Source organism: Callithrix jacchus, chromosome X, assembly GCF_049354715.1.
Source record: "Callithrix jacchus isolate 240 chromosome X, calJac240_pri, whole genome shotgun sequence".
Lineage (NCBI taxonomy): Eukaryota > Metazoa > Chordata > Mammalia > Primates > Cebidae > Callithrix > Callithrix jacchus.
Window position 1 is genome coordinate 137,691,366 of NC_133524.1, and position 23,074 is coordinate 137,714,439.

The following is a 23,074-nucleotide window of genomic DNA, read 5'->3' on the forward strand; positions in this document are numbered from 1 at the left end:
CGCAAGAAGAGCAATCCCAAGGCACATAATCGTCAGATTCACCAGGGTTGAAATGAAGGAGAAAATGCTAAGGGCAGCCAGAGAGAAAGGTCAGGTCACCCACAAAGGGAAGCCCATCAGACTCACAGCAGATCTCTCGGAAGAAACTCTACAAATAAGAAGAGAGTGGGGGCCAATATTCAACATCCTTAAAGAAAAGAACTTTCAACCCAGAACTTCCTATCCAGCCAAACTGAGCTTCAGAAGTGAAGGAAAAATAAAATCCTTTACAAACAAGCAAGTACTCAGAGATTTTGTCACCACCAGGCCTGCTTTACAAGAGCTCCTGAAAGAGGCACTACACATAGAAAGGAACAACCAGTACCAGCCATTTCAAAAACATACCAAATGCTAAAGAGCATCAACAAAATAAAGAATCTGCATCAAATAATGGGCAAACAGTCAGCTAGCATCAAAATGGCGCAGCAAATTCACACATAACAATATTAACCCTAAATGTAAATGGGCTAAATGCACCAATCAAAAGACACAGACTGGCAAATTGGATAAAAAACAAAAACCCATCAGTGTGCTGTATCCAGGAAACCCATCTCACATGGAAGGATACACAAAGGCTCAAAATAAATGGATAGAGAAATATTTACCAAGCAAATGGAGAGCAAAAAAAATCAGGAGTTGCAACTCTCATCGCTAATAAAATAAACTTTAAAGCAACAAAGATCAAAAGAGACAATGAAGGTCATAACATAATGGTAAAAGGATCGATATAAGAAGAGCTAATGATTCTAAATATATATGGACCCAATACAGGAGCACCCAGATACATAAGGCAAGTTCTTAACGACTTACAAAGAGACTTAGACTCCCACACAATAATAGTGGGAGACTTTAACACTCCACTGTCAATATTAGACAGATCAACCAGACAGAAAATCAACAAGGATATCCAGGGCTTGAACTCAGACCTGGAACAAGCAAACCTGATAGACATTTACAGAACTCTCCACCCCAAATCCACAGAATATATATTCTTCTCAGCACCATATCACACCTACTCTAAAACTGACCACATAATTGGAAGTAAATCACTCCTCAGGAAATGCAAAACAACTGACATAATAACAAACAGTCTCTCAGACCATAGTGCAATCAAGCTAAAACTCAGAATTCAGAAACTAACTCAGAACCACATAGCTTCATGGAAACTGAACAACTGGCTCTTGAATGTTGACTGGATAAACAACGAAATGAAGGCAGAAATAAAGAAGTTCTTCGAAAACAATGAGAATGAAGACACAACATACCAGAATCTCTGGGACACATTTAAAGCAGTCTCCAGAGGAAAATATATAGCAATAAGTGCCCATATGAGAAGAGTGGAGAGATCCAAAATTGACACCCTATCGTCAAAATTGAAAGAGCTAGAGGAGCAAGATTAAAAAAAAAACTCAAAACCTAGCAGAAGACAATAAATAACTAAGATCAGAGCAGAACTGAAGGAGATAGAGACACGAAAACCCCTTCAAAAAATCAATAAATCCAAGAACTGGTTTTTTGAAAAAATCAACAAAAGAGACAGACCACTAGCCAGACTGATAAAAAAGAAAAGAGAACAACCAAATAGATGCAATAATAAATGATAAAGGGGAAATCACAACAGATTCCACAGAAATTCAAACCATCATCAGAGAATATTACAAACAACTCTATGCACATAAACTAGTAAACCTGGAAGAAATGGATAAATTCCTGGACACCTGTGTCCTCCCAAGCCTAAACCAGGAGGAAGCCAAAACTATGAATAGACCAATAACAAGGGCAGAAGTCGAGGCAGCAATTAAAAGCCTACCACTCAAAAAAAGCCCAGGTCCAGATGGGTTCACAGCCGAATTCTACCAGACACACAAAGAGGAGCTGGTACCATTCCTTCTGAAACTATTCCAAATAATCCAAAAAAAGGGAATCCTTGCCAAATCATTTTATGAGACCAACACCATCCTGATACTGAAACCCGGCAGAGACTCAACAAGAAAAGAAAACTTCAGGCCAATATCCATGATGAACATACATGCAAATATCTTCAATAAAATACTGACAAACCGATTGCAACAGCACATCAAAAAACTTATCCATCATGATCAAGTAGGATTCATCCCGGGAATGCAAGGCTGGTATAACATAGGCAAGTCTATAAATGTAATTCACCACATAAACAGAACCAAAAACAAAAACCACATGATTATCTCAATTGACGCAGAGAAGGCATTTGACAAAATTCAACCGCCCTTTATGGTAAAAACCCTCAATAACCTCGGTATTGAGGGAACATATCTCAGAGTAATAAAAGCTATTTACAACAAACCAACAGCCAATATCATAGTGAATGGGCAAAAACTGGAAGCATTCCCTTTGAAATCTGTCATTAGACAAGGATGCCCTCTTTCAACACTCCTATTCAATATAGTACTGGAAGTTCTAGCCAGAGCAATCAGGCAAGAAAAGGAAATAAAGGGTATTCAAATAGGAAAGGTGGAAGCCAAATTGTCTCTATTTGCAGACGACATGATAGTATACCTAGAAGACCCCATCGTCTCAGCCCAAAAACTCCTGAACCTGATAAGCAACTTCAGCAAAGTCTCAGAATATAAAATCAATGTGCAAAAATCACAAGCATTCCTATATACCAATAACAGACTTAAAGAGAGCCAAAGCAAGGACAAACTGCCATTCACAATTTCTACAAAAAGAATAAAATACCTAGGAATACAACTTACAAGGAAAGTAAGGGACCTCTTCAAGGAAAACTACAAACCACTGCTCAATGAAATAAGAGAGTACACAAACAGATGGAGAAACATTCCATGTTCATGGTTAGGAAGAATTAATATCATGAAAATGGCTATACTGCCCAAAGTAATTTACAGAATCAACGCTATCCCCATCAATCTACCATTGACTTTCTTCACAGAACTGGAAAAATCCACCATGAACTTCATATGGAACCAAAAGAGAGCCCGCATAGCCAAGTCAATTCTAAGCAAAAAGAACACAGCAGGGGGCATCACACTACCGGACTTCAAACTATACTACAAGGCTACAGTAATCAAAACAGCATGGTACTTGTACCAAAACAGCGATATAGACCAATGGAACAGAACAGAGGCATCGGAGGCAACACAACATATCTACAACCATACAATCTTTGATAAACCTGACAAAAACAAGCAATGGGGAAAGGATTCCCCGTTTAATAAATGGTGTTGGGAAAACTGGCTAGCCATGTGCAGAAAGCAGAAACTGGACCCCTTCCTGACACCTTACACTAAAATTAACTCCAGATGGATTAAAGACTTAAACATAAGACCTTGCACCATAAAAACCCTAGAAGAAAATCTAGGGAAAACTATCCAGGACATAGGAGTAGGCAAGGACTTCATGACCAAAACACCAAAAGCATTGGCAACAAAAGCCAAATAGACAAATGGGACCTAATCAAACTCCACAGCTTCTGCATGGCAAAAGAAACAGTCACTAGAGTGAATCGGCAACCAACAGAATGGGAAAAAATTTTTGCAGTCTACCCATCTGACAAAGGGCTGATATCCAGAATTTACAAAGAACTCAAACAGATTTACAGGAAAAAAACAAACAAGCCCATTCAAAAATGGGCAAAGGATATGAACAGACACTTTAGAAAAGAAGACATACATGAGGCCAACAAACATGAAAAAATGCTCATCATCACTGGTCATTAGATAGATGCAAATCAAAACCACATTGAGATACCATCTCACGCCAGTTAGAATGGCAATCATTAAAAATTCTGGAGACAACAGATGCTGGAGAGGATGTAGAGAAATAGGAACACTTTTACACTGTTGGTGGGAGTGTAAATTAGTCCAACCATTGTGGAAGACAGTGTGGCGATTCCTCAAGGCCTTAGAAATAGAAATTCCATTTGACCCAGTAATCCCATTACTGGGTATATATCCAAAGGACTATAAATCATTCTACTAAAAGGACACATGCACACGAATGTTCATTGCAGCACTGTTTACAATAGCAAAGACCTGGAACCAACCCAAATGCCCATCAATGATAGACTGGACTGGGAAAATGTGGCACATATACACCATGGATTATGCAGCAATCAGAAATGATGAGTTTGTGTCATTTGTAGGGACATGGATGAATCTGGAGAACATCATTCTCAGCAAACTGACACAAGAACAGAAAATGAAATACCGCATATTCTCACTCATAGGTGGGTGATGAAAAATGAGAACACATGGACACAGGGAAGGGAGTACTACACACTGGGGTCTATTGCGGGGAATAGGGGAGGGACAGTGGTGGGGGGGAGCTGGGGAGGGATAGCCTGGGGAGAAATGCCAAATGTGGGTGAAGGGGAGGAAGGCAGCAGAACACACTGCCATGTGTGTACCTATGCAACTATCTTGCATGTTCTGCACATGTACCCCAAAACCTAAAATGCAATTTAAAAAAAAAAAGTGGACATCACATGTCAGGATCCACAGTCCAACCAGCTTAAACTCTGGTGTCAGCCCATGGCAGGATACAGTCAGTTAATGCCTCCCGGCATTACATAGCTACGAGATCCAATCAGATTACGTCTCATTGCCCTATGCTTCTAAAACCTGATCCAACCCCTAGCCTCCAGGAGACACTGTTTTGGGAACTGTCCCCAGTATTCACCTTATTTGGGGCAAGTAATAAAAATCCCCTTGTTAAATTCTCCTTGATTGTGGTTATAGGGTTAACACTTACCAAGTGACCAAACCCACTCATTGTGGTAACAAAAGTACACCAGGTCTCAGTCCTGTTTGACTATTAGAAAGGATATTCTGACACTGAGCCAAAGTTTACTTAACTTTTAATTTTGCTCTTTAGTTCCATTTTTCTACCCATATCAAGCCTCCGAAGCTTTTGACATATCTTACCTTCAGCTCTCATGTTTTTTTCAAAGGAGAATTTTCAGTGACCCTGAGTAGCGTGCAAGAAATGGCAAGTTTGGACATGGGTCACGTAATTATTGCCTAGGAAGTTCTCAATGGGGCTGAGAGGAACATCTGGAACAATTAAGGTAATAATACAAACTTCAAGGAGAACCATCCATCATGTCAAGAAAATCTAAACCACAATTCTTCAGGATCCAGATTTATGTTAACAATACAAATCATGCAGCTGTAAACATCTTTGCAAACATGTTAGAGAGAGTAAGGTGAGTCTCCTTGGAGAACTATTAAGGTAGTTGTTTGAAGGTAATATGTGGCTATGACATGACACAAAGGCCCAGAAATTTCCTGAAAGAAACAATAATCAGTTCAGGGCTACAGCGAGCTATAAATATTCCACATCACATCATGCTGTGTCTGGAAAAAAAAAGTCTTGACTTACCAGCATCCAGGTTCCTTTTTTATGTAACTTTCTCAACATAAATGGTCAGGCATTTTATAAATAGTTGAGACATTCAAAAATAGAGAGAGAAACTTAAAGCTAGGACTTCATGAAATCTCCACATAGGGAAATGGATGGCTTACATGTCTCTTTTTTACCTATGTAAACATGACTGTAATATGCCAGTGAGCACTAAAAAGAGAAGCAGTTTGTATTTAAAGAAAGCGAAGAGAAAACAAAAATACAAATCTTCACCTTGAAATGATGATGAAATCTGTCTTTCATCACCAATAGAAAAGAGCCCAAAGTTAGGAATCTCCTCTTCAGACCTGAGGGCTTATTTGTTTTAATTAAATTTGTAATTTTTAAAAGGACCTTCATGCTTGGTACCAAAACACAGGGAATATACAAGGCCCCATATGACACTTTATGGTTCTCTCCAATTTGTAGATCATGGAAAAAATAAGCTTTTATTGCAGGTGAGTGTCTCTTTAAATCACACATCATTTTCACACTAAGGATAGCCTGGGCAGAGAAAAAAACTGCTGCAGAGAAGTTGTAAATTAAATTATGTTTAAAAAGATTTCATCTTTCTCAAACATTTATCGAGCACCTACCATGAATTAGGCACTATGGTAGCCACTAAATATACAGAATCACAATTCATATGATTACAAAGCTCACAGCATAGTAAAATAGACAAAAGCTATAAATAAGTTCTTATAGTACACTGACAGTATTGTTATGGACTGATCAAATGCAGTGCTCTAGGAACCCAGAGAATATGATGCTTGGAGAATTGAGTCACCGAAGAAATGATGCTGTTGCAGACTCTTGACAAATGATCCGAATTTGGCCGGGAGAAAAAAGAACACTCCAGACAGAAAGTAGTAGATTTGTAAAGGGCACAGAGACCTGAAATAAAATTGTGTGTTGAAAAAATATAACGTGATTTTGTCTGCTGGGTTGCATAAGGCACAAAAAAGGAAAAAGATGTTCCATACATTAAAAAAAAAAAAAAAACAGAAAGATGACAGTGTGGGTAGAGCATATTGATGAAGAAAGCGAGAAGAAAGATGAGTATACACAAATGGGCAGGGGGCAGATCATAAAAGGGCCTTTATAACCACAATAAGGATTATGAACTTCCATGAGAGCAGTAAGAAGATCAACTAAGAATATTAAGCAGGGGAGTGAGACAATCAGATCTGTATTCTATGACAATGACTGGCTTCAGTGAGGAGAACAGATGGAGGATGGCATGAGTGAAAATGGGGAGGCCTATCAGGAATCTACGTTAACAGTAAAGGCCAGAGCATTTAAGAATCTAAACTAGAGTGGTAGTAGGAATGAAAGAGTAAAAAGATTACAGTACAATCATCAGCATTTAATATGGTCAGCCATTTTAATTTTAGCCATTTAGTAAGTATGTAATGGTATTTCACTGTGATTTTCATTTGCATTTTTTTTGGAAAAATGACTGTTGGATGTCTTTTCATATTCATACTGGCCATTTGTATATCTTCTTTGGTGATTTGTCTGTTCAAATTCTTTACCCATTTTTTTAGTAAGACTGTTTTCTTATTATTGTTTTGAGAGTTCTGTATATATAGATTGGTGCAAACATAACTGTGGTTTTTGTATTATTGGAATTTACTATTTGATATTGGAATAATTATTAAATAAATGTGGTTATGTTCTATATCATTTTAATGGGCATTTCTCACTTTATGTTTTTTGCTAATGGCTTACTACTTGCTGTTTATTTCATGTTTACTTTAGACCATGGAATTGATGTTAGACAGAAAGCAAATTAGAGCAATTTTCTTATTTGAGTTCAAAATGGGTCGTAAGGCAGTGGAGACAACTCACAATATCAACAATGCATTTGGCCCAGGAACTGCTAATGAATGTGCAGTGCAGTAGTTATTCAAGGAATTCTGCATAGGAGATCCGAGCCTTGAAGATGAAGAGCGTACTGGTCAGCCACTGGAAGTTGACAACCACCAGTTGAGAGCAATTGTCAAAGCTGATCATCTTACAACTACACGAGAAATTGACAAAGAACTCCATGTTGACCATTCTACATTCCTTTGGCTCTTGAATCAAATTGGAAAGGTGAAAAAGCTTGATAAGTGGGTGCCTCATGAGCTGAGTGAAAATCAAAAAATCGTCATTTTGAGGTGTCATCTTCTCTTATTCTATGCAACAATAATGAACCATTTTTCGATTGGATTGTGACATGAGATGAAAAGTGGATTTTATATGACAACCAGCGGTGACCAGCTCAGTGGTTTGACCTAGAACCTTCAAAGCACTTCCCAAAGCCAATCTTGCACCAAAAAAGAGTCATGGTCACTGTTTGCTGGTCTGCTGCTGGTCTGATCCATTACAGCTTTCTGAATCGCAGCGAAACCATTACATCTGAGAAGTATGCTCAGCAAATTGATGAGATGCACTGAAAACTGCAACACCTGCAGCTGGCACTGGTCAACAGAAAGGGCCCAATTCATCGTCATGACAACGCCCGACCACAGGTCACACAACTAACACTTCAAACGTTGCATAAATTGGGCTATGAAGTTTTGCCCCATCCACCGTATTATCCTGACCTCTGGCCAGCTGGCTACTCCTTCTTCACATATCTTGAAAACGTTTTACAGGGAAAACTCTTCCATGACCAGCAAAACGCAGAAAATGCTTTCCAAGATCCTCAAACCCCAAAGCACAGATTTTTATGCTACAGGAATAAACTTATTTCTTATTGGAAAAAAATGTGTTGATTGTAATGGTTCCTATTTTGATTAATAAAGCTGTGTTTGAATCTAGTTATAATGATTTAAAATTCATAGTCTGTAACTTCAATTACTTATGCACCAACCTAATATATGGAATACAAGTTTTTGATGGGTTATGTGATTTTTCAATTATTTTCTCCCAGGCTTTAACTTGTTTTTTCATTCTCTTAACAATGTCTTTTGGAAAGATTTTTAAATTATTTTGTTAAAGTCCAATCAGAAGAAAGCAAAAATACCTAGCGACCATTAAGCAGTCCCTGGAGACAAGAACTCTTTATCAGATGAATTTAGAAGTAATTCAACTTCCCTACTATCTAAAGACACCTGATTCCAACCCTCTTTTCAACTGAAACTTTATAAGTAACTAGAATTTCTATACATCTCTGGAATGCATGCATCCCAAAACGCACCGTGCAACCTTTGAACTTTGTTGACATTAAGGCACCAAAATGTCTACAAATGTAATCACTTATTGTGCAAATTACCCTTCAACTCCCACATGGAGGTCCATAAATAGCTCTAAGGAAAAGTCCACAGTGGCTTGCTCAGTCCTCTCACTGAGGCGCCCCACTGCACTCTCCTGCAGCATTCTTTCTTTCTAATAAAATGTTCCTTTTTCAAAACTATACAGTTGTCAGTACATTCTTCTTACCAGCCCACAAGTCAACCACTTTCCAATGCCAGAGCTCTGGCACAATCAATTCTTTTGTATGGGCTTTATGTTTTAGTATCATGTCTGAGAAATTGTCTAACATAAGATCACAAAGATGTCCTTTCATGCTCTGTTCTAGAAGTTTCATAGTTTTAACGTTTACAATTAGGTTTATAGTTCATTTTGAGTTAATTTTTATACATGATATAAGAAATAAATCCAAGGATTTTATTTTCTTCTTTTTTGGCATATGGATATCTAATTGTTCCTGTACCATTTATGGAAGAAACTATCAAATCGCCACAGCATTGCTTTGTATTTTTGTTAACAGTCAGTTGTTTATATGAGTATGTGTTTATTTTCCAGCTCTGTATTTTGTTCCATTGATGCATTTGCTTACCTTTGTGACAATACCGTGTTGTATTGCTTGATGCAGCTTTATAATACATCTTGAAATCTGATAAAATCTTACAGCTTTGGTCTTTTTCAAAGTTATTTAGGCTACTCTAAATCGTTAGCATTTCTGTATGAATTTTACTGGCAGCTTGTGATAGCTGCAAAATGTTTACTTGGCACTTGATAGAGTTTGCATTGAAGCTATAGATGAAGAAACAAAGAAATAACACCTTGACAATATTGAGTCTTCCAATCCATGAACACAGAATATCGTTCTATTTAAAAAGCTCTTTTATTTATTTTTTATTTTTGGCTGAGCACAGGGGACTTTATTGATGGTACATGACAAGGTGGGGCTCCGGAGGCCCCTCCCTCTTCAAGGGGTCTGCATGGAAACTGTGAGGAGGGGCAATTCAGTGTGGTGGGGGACTCAGTGTGGCAGGGACTCCCCAGCAGTGAGGGCCTCTCTTCCTCTCGTGCTCTCGCTGGGGCTGGTGGTCCAGGGGTCTTACTCCTTGGAGGCCATGTGGGACATGAGGTCCACCACCCTGTTGCTGTAGCCAAATTCATTGTCATACCAGGAAATGAGCTTGACAAAGTGGTCGTTGAGGGCAATGCCAGCCCCAGGTGGAAGAATGGGTGTCGCTGTTGAAGTCAGAGGACACCATCTGGTGCTCAGTGTAGCCCAAGAAGCCCTTGAGAGTGCCCTCCAACACCTGCTTCACCATCTTCTTGATGTCATCATATTTGGCAGGTTTTTCCAGAAGGCAGGTCAGGTCCACCACTGACACGTTGGCAGTGGGGACACGGAAGGCCGTGCCAGTGAGCTTCCTGTTCAGCTCGGGGATGACCTTGCCCATGGCCTTGGCAGCACCAGTAGAGGCAGGGATGATGTTCTGGAGATCCCCAAGGCCATCACGCCACAGTTTCCTGGAGGGGCCTTCCACGGTCTTCTGGGTGGCAGTGATGGCGTGGACGGTGGTCATGAGTCCTTCCACGATACCAAAGTTGTCATTGATGACCTTGGCCAGGAGCGCTGATCAGTTGGTGGTGCAGGAGGCATTGCTGACGATCCTGAGGCTGTTGTCATACTTCTCATGGTTCACGCCCATCACAAACATGGGGGTATCAGCAGAGGGGGCAGATATGATGACCCTTTTGGCTCCCCCCTGCAAGTGAGTCCCAGCCTTCTACATGGTGGTGAAGATGCCAGTGGACTCCACCACGTACTCAGCGCCAGCATTGCCCCACTTGATTTTGGAGGGATCTCACTCCTGGAAGATGGTGATGGGATTTCCATTGATGACAAGCTTCCCGTTCTCAGCCTTGACAGTGCCATGGAATTTGCCATGGGTGGAATCATACTGGAACATGTAGACCATGTAGTTGAGGTCAATGAAGGGATCATTGATGGTGACAATATCCACTTTACCAGAGTTAAAAGCAGCCCTGGTGACCAGGCGCCCAATACAACCAAATCCGTCGACTCCAACCTTCACCTTCCCCTTGGTGTCTCAGGGATGTAGCTGGCGATGGGAGACAAGATGCAGCTGTCTGTCGAACAGGAGGAGCAGAGAGCTAAACAGCTCTTTTAAAAAAATTCTTTAATCACTGCTTTTGTTACAGGAAATACGGGTCCCAATTCAGACCCCAAAAGAGGGTTATGGGATCTTGTGCAAGAAAGAATTCAGGGTGAGTCCACAGAGTAAACTGAAAGTAAGTTTACTGAGAAAGTAAAGGAATAAAAGAATGGCTACTCCATAGACAGAGCAGCCCCAACGGCTGCTGGTTGCCCATTTTTATGGTTATTTCTTGATGATATGCTAAACAAGGAGCTGGTTATTCATGCCTCCCATTTTTAGACCATATAGGGTAACCTCCTGACATTGCCATGGCATTTTTAAATTGTCACGGAACTGGTGGGAGTGTAGCAGTGAGGATGATCAGAGGTTACTCTTGTGGCCATCTTGGTTTTGTTGGGGTTTGGCTGCCTCCTTTACTGTAACATGTTTTATCAGCAAGGTCTTTATGACCTGTATCTTATGATGACTTCCTATCTCATCCTGTGACTTGAAATGCTTGAACCATCTGGGAATGCACCCCAGTAGGTCTCAGCCTCATTTCAACCAGCTCCTATCCAAGATGGTGTTGCTCTGGTTTACACATCTCTGACATTTCCCCCCTCCCTTTTATAAGAGAACTCTTAATCCTAAGGGTTGTAGAAGGAGGAGGATTCATCTTCTGTAACTTCTTCATGCTGAATAAGGGCAATGATATTGAGTAGTAGGAAGTTAGTCAGAAAGCATCAGTATGCTGAAGGGCATTCATAACTCTTGAATTCCAACAAAAGGTGATATCTGGAAGACTAGTAAGTATTCAGTTGAAGAAAATGTTGAGAAAGCTTATTCTTATTCCTATTCAAAGAATACAATAGCAATATATTTTGCAACAATAAAACAAAATAAGTAAAATTATTCCAAGTAAAATAAATTAGAGGGATTTCCAAGAACTGGGCAACTGTTGGATCCAAGTTGATATGGGGTTATTAGCCAATTATAATACATGCCCAGAATTAGAATACTGATCTAGATAATTACATTACTCATCCCTCTTGTTTCTTCTGAGCAGCAGTTAGAGATCACTGGTTGGTTCACAGGAATAAGCAGGGTTAGTCTAAATTGAAGAAACAAACTTAAAGCCAACTGATGAGACTGGAATTTAATTACAAGTGTACCATGCTTTGTGAGAAGTAATTTCTCTCTACAGTTTTTCAATTTTTACCAAAGGCAAATCATGGTAAGACTGATTTGCTTTATTGTACTCAGCCTGATTGTTTGTATAAAGCGCAGCAAGAATTATTATTTTTCACATAAGCTCTTTTTAAAATTGGCTTTGATGGAACTCTGTTCCATAGAAGATATCTTAGATAAGACTTTTTTGGAGCTGACCCCAGCTATGGGTTTGTACTTTCAAATACTTATATGAGTTGAGTAAATTCCTCTCCTCTTGAGGTCCCACGATAAAATGGGGCTCCTGGACCTGTTAGAAAGTGACATTCTTGGGTCAGAAACCCTGAACAGAGATTGTGTAGGCAAGGTATGAGGCCAGTTTCCCAAGGGGCTTTTATTGGCTTTACAAATCAAATTTCATTCCTTAAAGGAAAGCATGTCATTCCAGCCCAAGCCTTGGAAAAATAACCAGCTTCTCCAATTGTGTCCTGTTGCAAAATAAAAAAGATTCCGGTTGCACTTATGCAAATAACTATATTGCCATAAGTTAACAATACTCACAGCTGGTTTCCAAATTCTAGAGAAATTAAATAGAGAGAAACAAATGTGTTCTAAATTTTGTTCACAGGAGTATGTGTTACTCAATTGCTAGAAGCTGTAATTGGCTTAGAGGAAAAGTTTCCTTGACTCGGAAAAACAAAACAAAGGGTCAGCAATGTTTTAAGCAAAAAGTTTAAAAGGTTACTTCAGTCTTCTTTAGCTTATGCAGTTAATTTTTGTTCTGTTGGTATTCATGAATATTTCAGGTCTCTATGAGAGTTCTTAAAGTTTTTTGCTTCATTCTGATGTTATAATCTCCGAAGTTACCAGAAACCTGCATTTAAGAACACCTGCTAGATTCCTATAGTTGCTTATAAACCACCTTCTAAAGACTGACAAAATGTTGTAGGGCAGCCACGGTCAACAACACAGTTGACAAAGAAATTTAGTTACTTCTGTGGCATACAAAAATTCACATAACAATTATAATTATTAATAACATACACTAAGTTAAATTACAATTACAGGAGTTTCCCGTAATTTTGGAACATATACCAGTAACACATTTAGACAAATGTAGCCCAAGGAAAACCAAGCACCATTTTATATTTAACAATGCTTCCTGTATGATTTTTGTTCCACTTAAGCCAAACTTCACTTTTACATTAGTGCATTATTGATGTCAAACCCACGTCTTAATACAACCTTATAGAAAAATGTATTCCATCTTAATCACATAAGATTTTAATAAACCTTTTATAATTCTTTACAAATTTTTATTAAAGAGATCATAAGCAGATTTTTGCTTTAAGAAAAACCTGTTGTCCTCTTATTCCAATGTTTAATTTGCTGAAAAACCAAATACTCCTTTATTAGCCAAAATGTTCATACACAGAATTTCTTTTACAATTAATTTTTTACAAACCTTCCAGAACTTGCTTAAACCTTCAACTTTATTCTAACTTAAAATAATTCTTTTTTTCTTTTTATTTATTTATTTTTTTAATATATATTTTATTGCATTTTAGGTTTGGGGGTACATGTGAAGAACATGCAAGATTGTTGCATATAAAATAATTCTTTAGCCCTTTAATTTAGGCAAGAAAAATCCACATTCTTGTGACTTCCTATAATCCTTTACCAAAAGTACATTCTACTGTGCTTACCTGCCTTGCGTGTAGAGCTGTCTTTTCAGTAGTCTCAAATACATGTTACACTCTCAACTCTTAGCAACTTTTGCTTTTGGTGAAAACGTTGGCAAGTAAGAGATTTTAATTATGTGCTAGATGTGGAGCCTAGAATCCAGACAGAAGTGCAGATAAGGTCTGACCCTTTCCAATGTTTAATTCCACGTCTCAGGCCTTACCTCTCTGTAAAGCAGGCAAGTTATACAGTTAAGAGTCATAATGGCATTTTATGATGCATTTAGGAAGCCCAATCACCTTTAAATTGTATAACATTTCTTGCATAAATTCCCTTTTATAAAGCAACCAGTCATTTTACTTTAAGGTAAGAATTTAGTGTACAAGATCCTTTCTTATATAAAATGTCTTTTCTTCATAACCTTCTTTACAAAGGTAGGGGGCATGGTTAATTCCACATGTCCCCAGGCCTTATGTAGAATCAAATGGGTTCAATGTACATTGAACAATTTTCAAAAGTCAAAGAAGCAGTTTATGACATTAAAGTATTTTGCAAACCTAATATCTGACCTGCATAATTTAAAACAAATATTTATTTTTTGGAAAACATCTTTATTTACCAATAATCTTTAAAATGTCTTTATTTCACAAAAATTACTTAAGTCACATGAATGAAATAAAAAGCATTTGACTTTTTACTTTTCCTAACAAAATGTTGGATTTAACCTCTTATTATTATTAAACCAATTAATCAAAGGTCTTTCACATATAAACATCACACACATAACACATATAAATACGCAGACAGAATAAGATAAAAGACTCATCCCCTAAGCCAGGAATTGAACTCGGGACCCAGGCAGTCATTTCAATGGTGGAGACCAAGAGAAAGTACTAACGTGGTTACAAGGTCAAGCTCCCAAGGACACACAACACAAGAGGGAAACCTCATCCAGTTTTTTTTTTTTTGTCTTTCTCTCTTTCTTTCTATCTTTCTCTCTCTTTCTTTCACTCTCTTTCTCTGTTTCTTTCTTTTGGAGCCTGCAGCAAAGTTTATAACTGACCAGTTTGCTGGGCCATCTTGAAGAGGAGGCTTACAGGTGTCCCAGGCCCACATTCTATCTTAAGGTACTCCTCTCCATTATAGAATACAGAAAGACACACAAAGCACACCAAAATAGCTGCAGTTTAAGACTAACCTCACAACTCCTTTTTTTTCCCATTAATCAAACCTTTACAGGAGACAGTGATTTTTACCATTCATTCAACCAGTTTGCACAGAGAAAAAGAGAGAGAAAGGAGAAAAAGAGAAGGAGAAAGAAGAAGAGGAGAAGAAAGAAGAAGAAGAACAAAAAGAAGAAGGAGGAGGACGAGGGGAGGAGGACGAGGAGAAAAGCATTTCCTGAGGCAGGGTGGGGAAGGCAAGCTGCTCACAGAGGTGAGAGAAAGATCCATCCTTTGCAGTGACACTGCTAAATTCAGGCGGCCACTTGTCGGTAGTAAAGGGATCTTTTCCAACAGTCCCATCAGCTCTCAAGTTTCCCCTTTTGGGGAGGAAAAAGTTCTCCATGTCCCACAATCCTGTACATGCCTAACTGTCACCCACAGCTATCACCAAATAGTACGCGACAGATTAATCCAAAGAGAATACCAGTTAACATCCTGTAATGCCAAACCCGTAAGGATTTTACTGAGAGGGGCCTTTAACCCTCTAAATCTTAGAAGTGACTCTAACCCTCTTAAATTGGGCTTCTATCCCAAGGTCTGTCAAGCCTTTTGTTAAGAGGGACCTTTAATCCACACCATTTTAGGAGAGACTCTAACTCCTCTCAGTTGGGCCTCTAACCTGATCCCATCCTTTACTCAGGTATATGCACCCCACTTACCCAAAGCCGTCCAATCATTGCTGCAGTCTACTTCCTTCGGGTCAGGAAGTTTCCTCAGTATCGTCCCTTTTGTGGTTCTCGAGAAAGCTGTTACCGACCCCACCACCTACCCAAACTTAGCCTTTGGGTCAAGAGTTTAGCACTAGAGTCCACTCTATCGTCACCAGAAAGATGTTACGGGAAAGGGTTCCCAATCCAGACCCCCAGAGAGGGTTCTTCGATCTCGTGCAAAAAAGAATTCAGGGAGAATCCATAGGGTAAAGTGAAAGTAAGTTTATTAAGAAAGTAAACAAATAAAAATGGCCACTCCATAGACAGAGCAGCCCCAAGGGCTGCTGGTTGTCCATTTTTATGGTTCTTTCTTGATGATATGCTGAACAAGGGGTGGGTTATTCATGCCTCCCCTTTTTAGACCATATAGGGTAACTTCCTGATGTTGCCATCGCATTTGTAAACTGTCATGGCCCCGGTGAGAGTGTAGCAGTGAGGACGATGAGAGGTCACTCTCATCAGAGAGGTCAATATTATTAATTTTTTTTGAGATGGAGTTTCACTCTGTCATCCAGGCTGGAGAGCACTGGCATGATCTCAGCTCACTGCAGCCTCCACCTCCCAGGTTCGAGTCATTCTCCTGCCTCAGCCTCCCAAGTAGCTGCAATTATAGGGGCACACAACCACACCCAGCTAATTTTTGTATTGTTAGTAGAGACGGGGTTTTACCATGTTGGCCAGGCTGGTCTCAAACTCCTGACCTTAGGTGATCCACCAGCCTTGGCCTTCCAAAGTGCTAGGATTACAGGCATGAGGCACCGCGCCTGGCCTATTAAATTCTTTACATATAGGAAATCAGAATTTAGACAACAGCATGTCCTATCTATGCCTACATGGCTTTGTAACTCTTCATTCAATATTCTAAGGATAACTAATCTATTTAGAGATCCCGATTTATGAGTTAGGGAAGCTCTGGCCTCTTCTTTAAGTGCTGGGACCAGTCTATAGTATGTGGCAGGTTTACATATTGTCCTATTGGTGTACAGGAGTTGAAATAAAAGTTTCTGGCAAATTGTCATTTTGCTTTTATGTAATCAATTGTTCTTGGTTTTGGTGAGTTTTAGCCAGCTTCTTTACTGCAGCTTGTTTCATCAGCAAGCTCTTTATGACCCATGTCTTGTGCCGACCTCCTATCTCATCCTTGACTTAGAATGCTTAACCATCTGGGAATGCAGCCCAGTAGGTCTCAGATTCATTTTACCCAGCTCCTATTCAAGATGGTGTTGCTCTGGTTCACACGCCTCTGACACTTAGTAAACTTCTGTATACAGTTACTGCACATATTTTGTTAGATATACCCAAATACTTCAGTTTTGGTTCTATTACAAATGCTATTTTTTAAAATGTCAAATGTTAATTTCCAGTTTTTCATTGCTGGTATACAGGAATGCAATTGACTTTTGAATATTGTCCTTGCATCCCCTTGTATCCTACAACTTTGCTAAACTCAGTTTTCATTTATAGAAATTTTCGTTTTCAGATTTATTATGATTTTTGTGTAGACAATCATGTCATTTGTGAATAAAGACAGAGTTATTTCTCCTTTTCTAATATGTATGTCTTTTATTTCTTTTTCTTACCTTACTGTACCTGTTAGGTCTTACTTCAAGTTAAAAAGTTGCTATTTTATTCAGGTCCCTGGGATCAATTTTCAAGAATACATTTTAAAAGTTTCAAGTGGTTACTTACTGGGTGACAATCTGATTATTCAAAGAGTCTCCAACATTTCTTAAAAGAATTTCCATTGTTGGCGATGGAGTCGGATTAAATCCATTGATATTCCTCAGTGAGGCAAGAAGTGACTATAAAATCTGTCCCCTGAATTAAAGAGGGGAAACTGGAAGTTTTGAGATGGTAGTGTGCTATGGCAGTGACATTGCATTTTTACACACATCAGTTAATACCTCAGAACATCTATTACTCCATTTGATGCTTGCAATAACTCAGAGAGGTCAATATTATTAATTTTTTTTGAGATGGAGTTTCACTCTGTCATCCAGGCTGGAGAGCACTGGCATGATCTCAGCTCACTGCAGCCTCCACCTCCCAGGTTCGAGTTATTCTCCTGCCTCAGCCTCCCAAGTAGCTGCAATTATAGGGGCACACAACCACACCCAGCTAATTTTTGTATTGTTAGTAGAGACGGGGTTTTACCATGTTGGCCAGGCTGGTCTCAAACTCCTGACCTTAGGTGATCCACCAGCCTTGGCCTTCCAAAGTGCTAAGATTACAGGCATGAGGCACCGCGCCTGGCCTATTAAATTCTTTACATATAGGAAATCAGAATTTAGACAACAGCATGTCCTATCTAAGCCTACATGGCTTTGTAACTCTTCATTCAATATTCTAAGGATAACTAATCTATTTAGAGATCCTGATTTATGAGTTAGGGAAGCTCTGGCCTCTTCTTTAAGTGCTGGGACCAGTCTATAGTATGTGGCAGTTTTACATATTGTCCTATTGGTGTACAGGAGTTGAAATAAAAGTTTCTGGCAAATTGTCATTTTGCTTTTATGTAATCAATTGCACACCAGGGGACTGTACTTTCTCTCACACCTTTCCCCTTTAAACATGACACTGTAAGTTCTGGATTCTTTGATAGCTGAACAGATAAATGATTTCCACTGTTATTTCCCTGCTCTGCCACTCTATAGTTCTGACTGCACAGAAAGTTCAAGGGCACAGAAGTGTTTATGATACATGAGGCTCTCAAACACAGAGTCTAGGGACTGCAGGGTTGGACTTGATCTTGCTAAAAGGCATAGAAAATGCCATAGTTAGTGTGTTCCACTTTCATTCAGGAAACCTCCAGATGCCCGCTGGGTTGGTCTGTGTATGATTGATGTCCTTTCTTCGGTGATATTGGCTTTAAATAGTAATCTAAGTTTGTCTCTTTTTTTGGCAAAACCTTCACAAATCCAACTTCTTTTGTATTCTGACTGCGTTTTTTTTAACATTTAGGACAACACTTCTCACTGCTTTATAATAAAATATTTGTGTTTAAGTTTCTTCCCCCCCACTCCGCTATTAGGCTGTATGCTTTCTGAGGACCGGCTCCTTGTCTTATTGATCATTGTATCACCTATGTTGAGAACAAGACTTAGAACCAGAGTGAACACTGAATAAATAATTGCATAATGGAATTAAAGAGTTTTTTATTTGTTCTAGATGCACAGCAACAAAATATTTTTTAAAAGTTTTCTCATTACTAGACTTGTTTTTCTGATTAGTTAGGCAGAAATGGTATGTGAGACTTGGGTAGTAGGCAACTGTCGGCTATTTCTCTCGCTATCCTACAAGGAGAAGTAAAGTTGGCACTGGCCTTGTTGCCTCTCCAATGGAGTTGTCGGTTGTGGGGACAAATTTCTCACAACTCACTGGACCATATAGTCAAGGTGTTCCATGTGCCCACAGTGTGAAAGACAAGGTCTCTGCTCTCAAACAATTTGTAATCTTTATAGATAACAAGAAAATAGTCTAATAAACAAACAAACAAAACTACAATTATAGGCCGTTGTGATATGAAAGACATAAACAGGGTGGTGTGTTAGAGTGTGGTCGGGGAGAAGGGTGACTGCTTTGGAAAGAACTGTCAAGAAAGACATCTCTGAAGCCAAGACATTTGTCCTGAGATCTGAATGATCAGAAGACAAATACCAGCCACGTAAAGAGCTGAGAAAAGAGCACTCCAGGCAGAGGAAATCTGCAAGTGCAAAGATGCTAATGTGAGAAAGAACTTTACTTATTTGAGTAACAGAAAGGAGGCCAATATGACTGAGGTGAAAAGAAGAGAGGTATACAATGAGATTAGAAAACTGTCAGGGGCCAGATCCTAGGAGGCCACGCGTACCTCATGAGAAGGAATGGGAATAGTATTCTCAGTGTGATGGAAAGCCATGAATGGGTTTTAAGCAGAGAATGACATGATCTGATTTGTTTGGGAAATATCCCACTGTCTGGAGATTAGACACTTGGATGTGAAGAGCAAGAGAGGAAGCAGAAATATCAATTAGGAAGCTGATGACACCATCCATAGTGACTTGGACTACCCTGGTAGCAGTAAGGAAGGAGAGAGGTGAATGGATTCGGGGATATAATTTCAAGTAGGTTAACAAAACTTACTGATGCATTGTATATGAATTATTACAGAATAGAAAGAATCAAGGATAACTCATTGTTTTTTCTCTTTTAGCAACCGGAAGATTGATAGTGACGATGAGACATGAAAGACTGAGGAATAAGTAGACATTTGTTTGTGGAGTGGACAATCAGGAGCTTGGGCCATATTAAGTTCGAACTGTAGTAGACAATTATGTGGAGTTGTTGAGAATATAACAATCTGAAGTTCAGAGAAGGGGTGAAAGCTAGAGCTATAAATTTGGTATATGATTGATAGTTAAAGTCATATGCCTGGGTGAGATTTTTTAGGGATAAAGGATTTTTAGAAGAGAGTACCCATCAACATCGGGATCCTTCAACATTGGAAGGCTATGAAGAGGATGATAATAGCAAACAAATTGAGAAGAGATGGCTGATAGAGTATGAAGAAAATCAGAAGAACGTAATGTTTTGAATGCGGAGAGATGAATGTGTTTTAAGAAAATGAGTTTTTAAGACAAGAATAGGGAAGGGTTACTGACTTAGAAGCATGAGGATTATTGGGTATTATAAGAAGATTAGAATGCTCAAGTCAGTTGCTACCAACTTCTCAAAGCAGAATAAGGTGAGGCCATCTGTTGAAAGTGTGGGGATGAGGCTCTCACAGTTTTGAGGAAAAAAATAAAGGTACCAAATAGAGATGATGAAAGGAAATTTATTGGGGGAAATGTAGGATTTCCAGGCACTATATAGTGTCCATATGAGGATTGTGATGATAAATTTAAAGAGGATATTCCCAGGCAATATTTTTATTTATTTATTTATTTTTTAAATTATACTTTAAGTTCTGAGGTACATGTGCAGATCTTGAATGATTGTTACATACATATACACATGCCATGGTAGTTTCCTTCCTCCATCCCCACGTCAACTACATTAGGTATTTCTCCTAATATTATTCCTTCCCAATCCCCCCACACCTTGCTATCCCTCTCCTAGCCCCCCACCCCCAACACACCCCAGTGTGTGATGATCCCCTTCCTGTGTCCATGTGTTCTCATTGTTCAACATGCGCTTATGAGTGAGAACCACAAATTTGAACATCCTGTGATGAGTGATTGGTTCATTTATAGTTAGAGTGTGTTAAATGAGCAGGTGAGCAGTGTGAGATGAGGCTGGAGAGACAAGCAGAGGCTCGCTGTGCAAGATCTTGTAAGGTTAGGATCATGACATTATCCCAAAGATGGTTACTAGCTGTCCGACCCTGGAAAAGTCACTTAATCTCCCTAAGCTTCTGTTTTTTGATTTACAACGTGGGGGTAATAAAACCTCTCCACAGCAAGAAGTCAATCAGATAATGTATGTAAAAGACCTAACCCAATGCCTGGCACAGAATAAGCACTCAAGACATGAATACAGTTATTCTTTTTCCAGTTAAATCCCATCCCGCCTTGAAGATGCAGTTCAGTACCGGTATCTTCCATGTAGCGTTTCTTGACAAGTCTGGTATGCCTCAAACTTTCTTTTTGAAATCCAATTATGTCAAGAGTCTTTTTGAGGTTTCACCCTTATTGTTTCAACCTATGTTAACTCCTCCAGCTTATTTCTAAGAGATCAAAGGACAGAACTTGAGGCTATCAATTTTCTGCAGCCTCCACCCTGCCATAGGAATTCGGTAAATCGGTTGATAACTCATGCTGCTCACTTTTTTTCTCATAGTATTTCTTTCACAGTCTCACTCAGCCTCTGGCCACTTTTGCAAGAGGCTCACCTGGGGTTAGAGACACAGTTAGAGATCCAAAACGTGGGCAAAACTCAACTGGCCTATTTGGGGAAAGAAAACAGTACCTTCACCTTGAGCACAGGGTAACATTTAAATGACCTTTTAGGATATGACACAAGCATTTTGGAGAGCTTTCATAGTTTTCGAGTGTACACCACAAGACAACATTCAGGCTTATTTTCCATCTTTTGTTTCTTTTTTTTTTTCCTTTTCCCCAGAAGATCTGATAAACGATGCCTCTGTTCATCTCATTTCTCTGTGCCATATTTAATGGAGTTGTTCTGTATGAATATCAACGAGTGGGAGTGCGGTCCAATGAAGTACATTTGGTATTCTAAACATTTAATTTGTTAACTCATAAGGAAACTTTCAAGTTAAGCTTCCCATCTCTCAGTTGGGGAGGAGAAAGAATTTCCCTTTTAACTTACTTGGCACTTGTACATCTTCAGGCTGTTTGTGAATGCCAAGACCAACCTATGGGAAATCCTGAGGTTTTGCTGGCTCTCTTTCTCTCAGCAGGGCTGGGAAATAGATTTCTATATGCCTGACACTTCCTTTAGCTACTAGAAGAATTGTTTTTGTGTGTGTTTACCACCATATTTTCAAACTTGAATGGCATAGAAAGCCACCTTGAAATAATAATTTACCTCTTTTCCTTTTTGCATATAGCAAATATTTCATACTAAGTTGAACACATAATGTGGTAAACTGGAAAATTACACAAGAACAAAATTTAAGTTGAAGAATTACAGATGCACTTAAATTACTTAAAGTTGTTATTAAAGTTGCAGTTCTATTTAACATGGAATATGCTTAATAAAGTCAAGTATCTCTTTATAGAGGCATTTTTGTACGCATTTTTTTCTACCTTGAGTAGCTCTGAAAACTCAAAGGAAGAAACATTAGGTACTATATGTTGCCTCATAAGTCAAGTAGTTTCTGTTTGTTACATTGGCTGAAAATAATGTGGGACTTTCAAGTCAGAATTTAATCAATGTTACTGGCTAATTGTTCTTGTGAGAAAAGGATTTTGATTATTTGGGCTAAGTTCAAAAAAAATTAGAAAGAATGACTAATTAGAGGAATATATAACAACAGTGTCTCAAGCCAGTGTCAATATTTTAGGCAGAATATTAACATGGAATGGCCTCCACCTTGAGCAAATGGTGACCTTCTCAGTGAAAAGAGAAACACATTGATCAAGAACCACATAGAGCTCTAATAGCCATTATTCTGGACAGTTGCGCACCTAAATTTGACTCCCACTTTCACTCACTGCCTTGCCTGACCATAGACAGGTCGCTTATGCTTTTGGAATCTATGTTTCACCGGACATGATGAATATGTTGAGTATTATGGGAGATAACAGATATGTGAAAACACCTGGCTCAAATGAGAGTAGGAATCTGAAGGCACTTTGGAAGTCACAAGGTTGTATTACTATCATTACTATCTTTCATGCAGCTCTTTATTACCTACAAAGCACTTTGAGATAAGCATCTCCTTTCATATCTAAAACTTCAGCTTGTCACATTTTCCCATTTCTTCCCTCATGGCTATCCTGAAGGAAGGTGTAAGCAA

General features: G+C 39.0%; 1 long non-coding RNA gene and 1 pseudogene across 1 annotated transcript in view; both read right to left on the minus strand.

Annotated features, from left to right (window-relative positions):
* The window catches only part of LOC144580975 (uncharacterized), a 413,738-nt gene that overhangs the window by 46,117 nt on the left and 344,547 nt on the right, over positions 1–23,074 (minus strand). The window lies entirely within an intron of this gene.
* On the minus strand, positions 9,619–15,245 carry LOC128930624 (glyceraldehyde-3-phosphate dehydrogenase pseudogene; annotated as a pseudogene).